General features: G+C 32.3%; 1 non-coding gene across 1 annotated transcript; it reads right to left on the minus strand.

The window, feature by feature from the left end:
* Window positions 1–1677: 1677 nt before the first annotated feature.
* Window positions 1678–1750, minus strand: TRNAF-GAA (transfer RNA phenylalanine (anticodon GAA)). Its single transcript has one exon. It is a non-coding gene; the product is annotated as a tRNA-Phe (tRNA).
* Between the last annotated feature and the right edge of the window lie 11603 nt (window positions 1751–13353).

A 13353-nucleotide genomic window follows, 5' to 3' on the forward strand; every position in this document is an offset into this window, starting at 1 on the left:
GTTATCTCTGGCTTCTACCTCTTTGCAGATAAGATTCTCATCATGGAGCTGAAGATGCAGCTCATGTTGTACCGCCATAAGTTTTTTTTTTTGCATAACTCGACCCGGGTGATAAAATCACCAAAGGTGTTTGTATTTCACTCATTAAGTATTGCTTTATATATTTTTAGCTTTTGGCATAAGATGTAAGGGGGAGAATTATGCACATTAATGTTCCAAGCTAATCTGACAATCTCGAGGAACCGAGGGTGTGTACTCCTAAGGAATCTAAAAGGTTTCTTGCCTGGGTATTGCTTTATCTGCATATATATGTATTATAGAGTGATGTGAAAACAACTAAGCACCATACTCAAGAAGTGAATCAGGGTAAACGGTTAACCATTCTTGATTAATCAAATGGTTGTCTAGTTAATCCATAATTTTTCTATGGGCAGCACCTTGATTACTCCATGAGAGCCAATCACCTATAGATTTCATATTAATCAATGCAGTAGTATCTATATAATCATTAAAACTTTAAAACTGGCTTTCTAAAAGCGATCTACCCCCCACTTTTTAATTTGTGTACTGAATAGTATTATAGTCACCGAGAATAAAGCAGTAGCTCCCAATAATCAAGTTGTTATAAAATGTTACTTATGTGGAAAGGCTGATCATGTTTCTACCTCATGCCTCATTGGATAACATGTACACCTTTTTTTGTCAATAATCAGGGCACATTTCGAAGGACTACTCACGAAAGTAATATCAACGCCAAGCTCCACACAAAATATCTAGACAATATTAACATAGAGGGGGAGCTCAGGTGAGGATCTGTGCACTCACCCATCAAGATGCCGAAGTCTTGGGATATATCGTGTAAGGTATAATTACACTTCGTGATATGCTTGCATATATGCTTATAGATTCTAATTATATGCATTCATTTATATGATGTTATTTAACTATATTTCAAATTTAACAAGTATAATTTTTAGCTCAATGAAGTTATGTTTCTCGATCGTGCAAAGCCATCACATGACCTTCTAATTGCCACAACCTTATTAATGATGCAACATTGCTAGCAAATCACCAACCCCATCCCCAACCCCATTGAGCCCTACATTTGTCACCTCACAACCCTAGCAACTATGGATGATGCTACTTGTGGCTTTACATCATGATGTCTGACATTGCACCATCCCCTGCATCCCGGAGTTCTTAATCAAGCTATCATCATGATGGCTTTGACAATCACCACCCTTAACAGGGCTGTCATACCCTTGATTCATCGCACACAGTACCATAATTATTACTGCAATAGTTACCCATGGTAGGGCCAGTAACCTCCTATGATCGACACCCTCAACATGGTCATCGCACTCCTGCCATATCCCATAATAGCAATCATTCCTCCTTTGCTACTCATTGGAGGGTTGTTGCCCCCTCATGTAAGCGCATATAGTAAAAAAAAATGAATATACACATTAAATTCACTATTACAAATTAGCAAGAATGAATAGAAAATAAATTAAATTTGATGAGCCTTATTAAAAATAAAAATCTTTTTATAATAATTTTAAATAAAATATGTGTACTATAAGAATCATGAGAATGTTCGAATTTAATTTCAACATTAATTAATTATTTATTATTTCTTATAACCTTTTTTTTTCAAGTAAAAATATAATAATATAATGCGGTGAGCGTGGATCGAACACGCGACCTTCAGATCTTCAGTCTGACGCTCTCCCAACTGAGCTATCCCCGCTTCTATTTTTTTTTTCTCCCATTTTGAATTGTAAGTATTTGTAAGTAGTGCTTGTGGATGGCTAACAATTAAAATGAAATATGAATATTATCTTGTCATCATAAGAAATAAGAGTTAAGTCATTTTTTTAAGTAAAAATAATTATATTAAGTATACAGTTGGTACAAAATAGCTTTGTCTACCCTAGTCATAGACTAAAGCCTAAAATATCTTAGAGTAGTCTATGAGAGTATACCCCACCTCACAAAGTTGAAATGGTCTCACTCTACCATACTCATCTCCAGGAGTCGTTAAACGAAACTATAGTCATAACTGCACAAACTGTAGACTATGACTCCTTACTGTAGTCAATAAATAAACAAATAATAAAATGCAATGGCCAAACATGCCTAGATCACTCATAAATACCACACATTATTGAAGCAAATAACTACAGAATATATATCGCTCTTCAACATTATTCCTGAGATCATTAACTAATGAAAAAATTGAATCTGATAAAGATTCCTTTCTCTCTTCTTATTAAGTGCTCCGTTTTCATATCTTGATCCATGCATGTTCTTGAATCTCTAAGAATCTCTATCAAAAGTTGAGCATTGTTTATCAGTTGTTTAAGAGGTCATTTTCTTAAGAAACTTTACAAGAGCTTTTATAATTCTTGATTCAAGTATGGCTATGGTAGCCTATTGAGTTCAAATCTCTTCAAAATCTCCTTCCTTTCCCAATTAGTGTAGTCATAAGTAAAATAGAGATGGTCAACACTTTCTTCCTTTTTCATATAAAGAGAGCATCCGTTGATAAGATAAATATCTCTTTTCTTCATATTATGTATTATAGGTAGTTTGGTATGAAGGGCCTACCTTGTGCATAAAGAATGTCTCTGTGAGCTCGACCTATCCCACGTCTAATTGCTTAGGATCCACTTATTATTTTTTTGCCTGATTTGATTCTATGTAGATATAGCACTAAATTTACCATTGTCATAAAGTCAAATAAGTGTATCTGAAGAGTTATTCTATATTAGAACAGCTATAATAATTAGCCAAGTGATAGCATTCCAAGGGAAGTAGGATTTGGGAAGATACCTGGTGCCATTAGCAATGAATTCATAAACATTTCAATCTTTGGGAGCCTCTAGATCTTGTCGTACTCTATCACCAAATAATTAAAATATACTTTTCCTATTCACCCAAGAACCATATCACATATTAGTGCTGGTCTCAAAAGAGATTGCATAGGAAATGTTATTGATTAGCCAATTCCTTGCCTTCAAAATTTGTTTCCAAGCTGCATAATGATATGTTTTTGCCGAAGCTACCCAGATTGATTCCTTAGATACATTGCAGAAACCCATTGTGAACATAAGGAATATTTGTTTTATAAAATATCCCATAATTGCTTTACTAAACAAACTTTATTCCAATCTCTAATATTTCTTAGATTCAACCCTCTATCTTTTGGCTTGCAATTTATCATATGCATTACATTACCATCCATTTCATTCTAGAAGAAGTTTATAAGTAGTCTTTTAATATCCTAGAGAAGCCAAACAAGTAGAAGAAATGCATTAGTCTAATAAATAGTGTAGGAGCAACATAGTTCGGATGAGTTCAAGTCGGACTTCTTTGGGAAGAAGTCTATTTTTTCAAGAAGAAATCATATTCTTTGTTTTCTATAGGATAGGTTGATAGTGGGTTTTGTTAATGCCAGTGGATATGAGTGGAAGACCTAGATAGGGAACTGATAAATTTTCCTCACTAACCCCTAGAGTTTGAGCAATAGAATCCTTATCTTCAATATAAGTACCCACATAGACTTTACTTTTTGCATTGTTTAGTTTAAGGCCAAAAACTATACTAAAGTCTTTTAGAATAATAGCTAGATTCCTCACAGAAGTATGATCATTCTGAAGGAAGATAATAAGATCATCAACAAAAGTTATGTGGGATATATGAACGGAACTAGTATAGGGTACCTTAATGCTGCCATTAGAAACTACCTCTTCCAACATACAACTGAGTTCTTCCATTGCAATTGTAAAAAAATAAAGAGATAGTGGATCTCCTTATTAGATGCCATTGTTGCTCCCAAAAAAGCCAATAGGTGAACCATTGAAGAGAATCGAGAATTTTAGAGTTTCCAAGCAGTATTGAATCTAATTAATCCATTGTTGAGGGAAGCTCATACTAAGGAGAATCTTGTAGATAAAGTGTATGTTAACTGAATCGAAGGTTTTTTTGTAAATCAGCTTCAAAACAGATTATTTTCTCTCTTGTTTTTTTAGTGTAGATCCTTTACCAAGTTACTAGCAAGAAGAACATTATGATGTATACTTCTCCCTTTAATGAAAACCGCTTGATGAGGACTAATAATATTGTGCATAACATTTTGCATTCTATTTGCCAGTACCTTGAAGATGATCTTATAAATAAAGTTACATAATGAAATGAGCCAATAGTTTACTAGTGAATCAGCTCTTCCATTCTTGGGAACTAAAGAGATAAATGTGCAATTCATTTCTTTAAGAATACAGCCTAAAGAGAAAAGGTGTTAATAAGCTTTAATCACATCATTGCCTACGATAGATCATGCAATTTAATAAATTCAATTGAAAATGCATCCGAACTAGGACTTTTGTATTTCGATGACTTAAAGATAACTCTCACAATTTCTTTATCTATAATTGGGGCATTAAGGGTTGAGATAGCTTCCGAATCAAGCTTTCTAGTAGACTCTATATGAATACTATTAGGCTACTCCTCTTATTGAGTAAAGAATAAAAAAATTGCTTATTGTGTGCTTTAACCTCATTCAAATCCTCAATAAGATTACTATCTTAGTCTTTACATTTTCTGATGCAGTTAATGGCCTTTTTAGTAGCAATAGCAGTATAGAAAAATTTAGTATTGGAGTCCCCTAGAGTAAGACAATGTTGTCGAGACTTTTGTTTTAGAAAGCTTTCCTCTTGTTTTAGAGCTTGCATAAAGTTATCTCTGGCTTCTACCTCTTTGCAGATAAGATTCTCATAATGGAGCTGAAGATGCAGCTCATGTTGTACTGCCATAAGTTTCTTTTTGTATAACTCTACCCGGGTGATAATATTACCAAAGATGTTTGTATTTCACTCATTAAATTTTGCTTTACATGTTTTTAGCTTTTGGCATAAGATGTAAGGGGGAGAACTTTGCACATTAATGTTCCAAGCTGATCTGATAACCTGGAGGAATTGAGGGTGAGTACTCCACATGTTAAGGAATCTAAAAGGTTTCTTGCCTTTAGATATTGCTTTATCTACATATATATATGTATTATAGAGTGATCTGAAAACAACTAAGCACCATACTCAAGAAGTGAATCAAGGTAAACGATTAACTATTCTTGATTAATCAAACGGTTGTCTAGTCAATCCATAATTTTTCTGTGAGCAGCATCTTGATTACTCCATGAGAGCCAATCACCTATAGATTTCATATTAATCAATACAGTAGTATCTATATAATCATTAGAACTTTAAAACTGGCTTTCTAAAAGTAATCTACCCCCCACTTTTTAATTTATGTACTGAACAGTATTAAAGTCACCAAGAATAAAGCAGAAGCTCCCAATAATCAAGTTGTTATATAATGTTATTTATGTGCAAAGACTGATCATATTTCCACCTCATGCCTTATTGGATAACATGTATACATTTTTTTTTGTAATAATCGGGGCACATGTCGAATGACTACTCATGAAAGTAATATCAACGCCAAGCTCCACACGAAATATCTAGACAATATTAACCTAGAGGGGGAGCTCAGGTGAGGATCTATGCATTATCCCATCAAGATGCTGAAGTCTCGGGATTTATCATTTAAGGTATAATTACACTTTGTGATATGCTTGTATATATGCTTATATATTCTAATTATACGTATTCTTTTATATGATCTTATTTAACTATATTTCATATTTAACAAGTATAATTTTTAGCTTAATAAAGTTATGTTTCTCGATCGTGTAATTTTGAGTGCTAGTATATTTATTGACCCCTAAAAGATTAAAGCAATGATGAAATGAAAATAGCCTTATAATATTTTGGAGATCAGAAGCTTCTTGGGTTTAGTTAGATATTATAGAAGATTCTTAGAAGGCTTTTCAAAAATAGTAATACCCTTGACCGGGTTAACATAGAAGAATATAAAGTTTGTTTGGGACGATAAGTTTTAACGAAGTTTTCTAGAATTGAAGGAGAAATTAACCAGTGCTCCTATCCTGGTGATTTCTTCTGAAAGAGAAGGTTTTATATTGTATAATGATATCTCACTTCAAGAACTTTTTTGTGAATAAATGCAAAATAAGAGGGTAATTATTTATGCATCAAGACAATTAAGCCTCATGAGAAGAACTATCATACTTATGACTTAGAGCTAGCAACTATCATTTTTACATTAAAAATTTAGAGGCTTTATCTTTACGGACAACCTTTTGAAATCTTCATATATCATAAGAGTCTCAAGTACATATTCATTCAAAAAGATTTAAATATAAGATAGAAAAATGGTTGAACTTTCTAAAAGATTATGATTTTAATTAAACTATCATCCTGTGAAGGCTAATGTAATTATTGATACCTTTAACAGAAATACTTCAAGAATTATAACCTATATAAATATTTAAAGAAATTATATAATGATAGAATTGGTAGATATGAAGCTTGAACTTTTATATGAGTTAAATAAAGATTTTCTAGCATGATTGATAGCATAATCATTTTTGATAGAAATAATCAAAGAAAGTCAAAAGAAAGATGCACATCTTCATATGATAGCTTAAGGATCTAGACCTAAATTCCTCCAAACCGAAGATGGTTCTATAGATTCTACAATTGATTTTGTGTTTCCAAAAGTAATCTAATAAAGATGCAACTATTAGAGGAGACTCATAAATTGAGGTTTAATATCTATCCCGGGACTATCATGATATATTGGGATTTGCTTCAAAATTATTAATGACATAGTATAAAAAGAGATATAGTAAGGTTTGTCTCTAAATATCTGATTTGCTAGTAGGTGAATATAAAACATTAAGTACCTGTAGAAAGATTACAAAGCCATTTGATTTTGACTAAACTAGATAGATTTTGATCGAACATAGATTTTGACTAGGACAAAAGATCAAAATGGGTTGGATAGGGTCAACATTTGATTTTGACTAAACTAGGTCAAAATCGCAAGGTGGCTTTTGTAGGGATTCCTTCTATCGTGCAAAGCCATCACATGACCTTCTCATTGCCAAATCCTTATTGATGATGCAACATTGCTAGCAAATCACCAACCCCAACCCTATTGAGCCCTGCTTTTGTCACCTCACAACCCTAGCAACTATGGACGATGCTGCTAGTGGCTTTGCATCGTGATGTTTGACATTGCACCATCACCTGCATCCCGAAGTCCTTAATCAAGCTATCGTCATGATGCCTTCGATAATCACCACCCTTAACAGGGCTGTCACACCCTTGATTCATCGCACACAGTATTATAATTATTTATGCAATAGCTGCTCATGGTAGGGCCAATGACCTCCTATGATCGACACCCTCAACATGGACACCGTGCTCCTGCCATATCCCATAATAGCAATCATTCCTCCGCCGCTACTCATGGGAGGGTTGTTGCCCTCTCATGCTAGCGCACATAGTAAAAAAAAAAGAATATACACATTAAATTTACTATTACAAATTAGCAAGAATGAATAGGAAATAAATTAAATTTGATTAGATTTATTAAAAATAAAAAATCTTTTTATAATAATTATGAATAAAATATGTGTACTCTAAGAATCATAAGAATGTTTGAATTTAATTTCAACATTGCTTAATTATTGACTACTTCTTGTATCCCTTTTTTTTTGTAAGTAAAACTATATTAAAATAATATGGTAAGTGTGGATAGAACATGCGACGTTCAAATCCTCAATCTAACACTCTCCCAACTAAGCTATACCTGCTACTACTACTTCTTATATCCCCTTATGAATTGTAAGTATGTGTAAGTAGTGCTTGTGGATAGCTGCCAATTAAGATGAAATATGAATATTATCATATTCATAAGTAGTGCTAGAGTAGTCTATTAGAGTACACCCCACTTCAGAAAGGTGAAATGGTCTCACTCTACCAGACTCATCTCTAAGAATAGTCAAATTAAAATATAGTCATGACTGCACAAACTGTAGACTATGACTTAGTCGATCAAGGGATTGATATCCTCGTCAAGGCCCAACATAGCCTAAATCAAACTCGAACATAGTGCATGTGAGGCGTAGTCCAATGGTGGCTCAACGCTATGACAAGTCCTCTAACTCCATCCATAGGTAGTCTTTTCCTACTTAAGTCCCATTATAATGCTCAAATACTAAGTCGGCTCTGATATCATAAAAGATATCACATCTTGAATTTTTTTTTTTTACAAGATCATAGCATCTTTTTGTAAATGCATTCGTAGCCAAACAAATGAATATCACTTTATTAATGTATATAACTTATAAATATTTATTATAATTTATTTATTAATTAAATTATAAGTCAAAAGTAAACATAGTGATGTTAACTCAAAGATAAATCCAACTGGCTCTACTTAGCAATAGAAAAAGTTCCACTCGCCATTGGAATCCGATCTAGTACTACTAGAAGGCTACTCTAAAAGTAAAAAACAAAGAAATTTCAATAATGTTGAGTAGGAACTCCTATAATTTAACTTAAAATAAATACATAGCCAACAGTCAATCCTCTCATTGACATATATCAAATACCTAAAAGAGCACTCTACAACAATGGATTGAGAGGATTTATCTATGGCACGAGTTTGTATTCTTCTAACAGCGGATGGAGACAAACCCATATCGCACTCCCAACAATGGATGGCGTAACTTTATAGCCACCACATCTAATGACGCACTAATCCATGAAAAATTTCAACTGATTCAAAGAGATACTAATAATATTTAAACTATACATCGGAGATTATTAACAACCCAAAGTTGCCAAAAAAAAAAAGTTATGCAAATTGAAAACGAAGAGATTTGGAATTCGAAGTTAGTGATCACGTCCTCTTAAAGGTGTCATCAACTAGGAAAGTCAGGAGGTTTGGCCAAAGGGGTAGTTAGCCACTAGATTTATTGACTCATTTGAGATCTTATAAAAAGTTGGACCTATGGCATACAGATTGGCATTGCCCCCGGTTTTGACTAGCATTCATGATGTATTCCACGTCTTTATGCTCTGAAGATATGTTAATGATTCATCTCATGTCATATCTTACCAACATTTGTAACTAAAGGATGATGCTACCTTTGTAAAATAACCAACTCAGATTTTGGAAAGGAAAGAGCTTGTTTCATAGGGATAAAATTATACCTTTGATAAAGATCTATTGGTAGCATCAGTAACCTAAGAAAAAGAAGAAGATGTGAGAAATCAGTATCCTAATATATTTTCTTGAGGTAAGTTAAATTTGGGAACCAAATTTTCTTTAGAAGGTGAGAAATGTAATCAAATCTTCAATTTAGGTATGATTTTTTTTTCTTACTTGCTAATGAAATTTAGAAAATAATTATTCAACATTTCAAGTAGGTTGATGTCATTTTCATTAGAAAATTAAATAAAAATAAATATTAAATAAATATAAAAATTAAAAAAATTCTTATATGGAGGGCTAGTCTCCTATTTAAGAAGAGGGATTTCTCTCATTCATTCCTCACTAAGCCAAGTAATAAGAGGAACGAGGATTTGTATCCTACCGAGGAGAAATAAGTTCCCGTGCCTTTGTTAAAAAATAAAAATAAAAATTCCTTTAAATGTTTAAAATTTTATTTTTAGATTAAAAAATGTTATATGAAGTTTTTAATATCTTCTTTTATCCTTTTTAAGGTTTAGAATTTTATTTTAGATTAGAACATGTTAAAATTATTTATGTCATATGCATTTTTAAAATTTTATATTGAATGCATGATAATTGATTTTTATTAGATTTATATAATACTTGATTTAGAATGCTATTTTCTCTTTATGTAGTTTATCGTTTTAATCTATTATTATTTATTATGTTTTAATGACATATGATTAATGAATATATGCTTGTTTATAATGTCACAATATGAAATTGAGGGTATTAGTTAAGTTTGAGTTAAAATCAACCAACAAGTTAGGCCTAACCCGTAGGCTAGGCCCAACCAGTAGGTCAGGTCATAGCCCACAAGCTAGGTCCAATTAATAAGCTATGCTCAATCAGTAGGCCAAGTCCAACTCGTAGGTTAACTCAGCCTAGCCCAACATGGGTCCATATTAACTAGTCCATGGGCTATTGGTTGGCTCAGCTTAGTGAGGTTCATGTATAGTCATATATAGTACATATGACCAATACTTGGGCTGGCCCAACCTAGTCCAGTATTATGTAGTTTAGTTTATTGGCCTTATTTTGTTGGATTTGGGCCAATTGAACCAAATGAGATTTGATTAGTTGAAATTGATTCAGGGTGATTTAGAATTAGTTTAATTTATTCAGATCTATTTAATCTAAATTGAACCCAATCTGAACTAAATTATACTAGTCTATGAATATTTCAAATTAATTAAATAAGGATTAGAGATCGATTCAATTGGATTTTAATTAAATCGAGTTCAATTAGACCGATTGAACTAGTGTTTAAGTTAATTAATGACTAATTGATATTATTCGATATTAATAATATTAAAAAGAAATACTTTAATATATTATTTTATTTCGATATAGATATGACCCGTATGAAATGATATTGTTTCCCCGCCGAGAGCAAGTATGACGATTCTCTTCAAGGATTAGCGGGTCGTCAAACGTGACGGCTAGACAATTCCTTCATTCACTGTTGAGAGGAATATATTCTCACTTTGACAAGTAAGGGATATTACTCCATCTACTGTTGGGAGTGTGATATGAGTTTATCTTCATCTGTTGTTGGGATAACACAAACTCATCCCATAGGATAAAACATCTTCATTCGTCGTTGTGGAAGTGCTCCTTTGGGTATTTAATATACACTAATGAGTTGATTGACTTTTGATCATATATTCATTTTACTGTTAACTTATAGGAGTTCCTACTCAGCGTTGTTGAAATTTATTTATTTTTTATTTGCAAAGCAGCCTCCCAAAAGCACTAGATCGAATTCCAATGGAGAGCAAACCTTCCTCTATCATTAGGTAGAGCCAATTGGATTTATCTTTGAGTTAATATCACTATGTTTCTCAATAAAACCTATGACTACTTTTAACTTATAATTTGATAAATAAATAAATTATAATAAATATTTATAAATTATATATTAATAAAGTAATGTTTATTTATTTGGCTTTGGATGTACTTGTAGAAAGATATTGTGATCTTGTAAAAAGAAAAAAAATCATGATGTGACACTTGTTTCTAAAAGTAAACTAAATCAGAGAAGAACTGCTCATATAATGTATTCTTAAATTATTTCTAAGTCACCATATTGTCTCCTGTCTCTAATATCCTCATTTTTAAGTTTCACTAAATGTTTGTCTTTTCTTCGAAAATGAAAGAAGTGATATACACCTTTTAATTTTTCCTATATTTGATAGTTTTAAATGTTTTCTCATTTGATGATGGATGTAATGTTCAACAAAGATTGGATATGATCTAAATATCTTGAAGTGATCCTAAGTATTATTTCTATCTCATGGAGCTCCATTTCGCTCATCTTTATAGTCAAAGTAGTCTCTAATAGATAGGTGCTGGAGCACAACGTGCATTTTGTGATGTTGATGAAGCTGACAATAGGTGTATATAAGGTCTGAATTTGCTTTATGATGCATGAAACTTCCAAGTTATGGTTTACTCAAACATCTCTCCATGTACATATGCTAGTAGTATTGTGATCACAACCACCTCGAGCGATAAGACTATTATTTTCTTGAATTGATTTTATTACTTCTATAATAGATAAAAAAATAATCATTAATCAAAATCAATTGGATGACTCAAAACGATGCTTTAATAGTATAGATGTTAACATGAATTCTGTATCGAGCCAATTAGCCTACCTCAACTTCATGAGAGTCTTCCTACTTTCAGAATGGTTGCTTGCCGAGGTGACTGTTTAGATCAATGAGAATAAGAAACCTCACATTCTTACAAGCTCTCACATTCGCCTTGAAGGATATTGTCACATGAATTTTTTTCAGAGCAATCAAAATTTTTATGTCAAATACAGCCATAAAGAAAACAAACCAACAATAACTTTACATAAGCAATAAATTAAAAAAAAAATCTATCATGGAGTTTTCCTATCTAAATATAAATAGGTTTACATACAAATTCAGATAAAATAACGTATCTCAAAGGTCATTGAGAATGCATCAAGTTTAACGATCATTTAATAAATAAAAAAGTAAAAAAATAAAAAAATAAAAAAATAGATTTAAGGTTTCAATATTGAAACAGTAAGATGAGAAGATGAATCTATATCAGAGCAGAAAAAACTATTCAAAAATGGGTTAAACATTTCAACGCATGATTAAGTGGAACGTTTCACTCCTAATCGACTATGGTCCCTTTGTGAGAATTTCTATGGCTTCAACTTTAAATTAAAAAAAAGAATAAAAAGAAACTACAAGCTATATATATATATATATATATATATATATATATATATATATATATATATATATATATATATATATATATATATATATATATATATATATATATAAGAGGAGAAAAGAAATGCCAAATCGGGTGAACTATAGATTTTAGAATATTCAAATAATGGGGTCTGTATAAAAAATCAATTAACAAGAGAAAACTCTTGTTATTTTTTCAATTGTAAAACCTTCTCCTTTTTAAAAACCATAAAATCTTAAAAGAATTCTTATCTTTTCGAGCATACCAAAGAAAATATGGTACTCAATTCGGACGAAGCAAAGGATATTGATAATAGTGTATGGGTCAGGGGGCCTTTATAGGATTAGGACGAGGATGGTTCACGAAAAAATCGCGTGTTTATCGATCTAACTTTTCTTTAGTCGTGTTTCATTGTGAAACTCCAATTAAATTATTTGTAATTAATAAAAAATCTAATATGGCATGAAATTAAATTGATCTATTTTTTAAAATACTTTAATTTAGAATTGTTGAATCTCGGATTTTGATTATGAAATCAATTGGTAAATTATTTGATCTAATCCATGTATTGAGATAATTGTGCGGGATTAACTACGATAGCAGTAAGGTGTAAAGTAGATGATGGGATGGAGTCGAAAACTCAGACGATATACCGGGAGCTGGTCGAGAGTTCATCGTGAGATCACCGGATGCACGCTGGAAGATTCGCCGAAAGCTCGTCAGGAGATCACCGGAAGCACGCCGAAAGACTAACCGATAGTTGGTCGGGAGTTTGCCGAAAGCTCGCCGAAAGACTCGCTAAGAAGTTCACTAGAGGATCGCCGAGTGAAAAATTGACGTACCGGACCATGTTTGCCTTAATCGTAATTAGAACGATAATTAGAGTTGATTTGTGAGGTAATCCCATCAACTCTGTTAGGGGCCAACTAGGCTCGAAGCTAGGATGGT

The sequence above is a fragment of the Musa acuminata genome, chromosome BXJ1-4, assembly GCF_036884655.1.
Source record: "Musa acuminata AAA Group cultivar baxijiao chromosome BXJ1-4, Cavendish_Baxijiao_AAA, whole genome shotgun sequence".
In the NCBI taxonomy this organism is placed as follows: domain Eukaryota; kingdom Viridiplantae; phylum Streptophyta; class Magnoliopsida; order Zingiberales; family Musaceae; genus Musa; species Musa acuminata.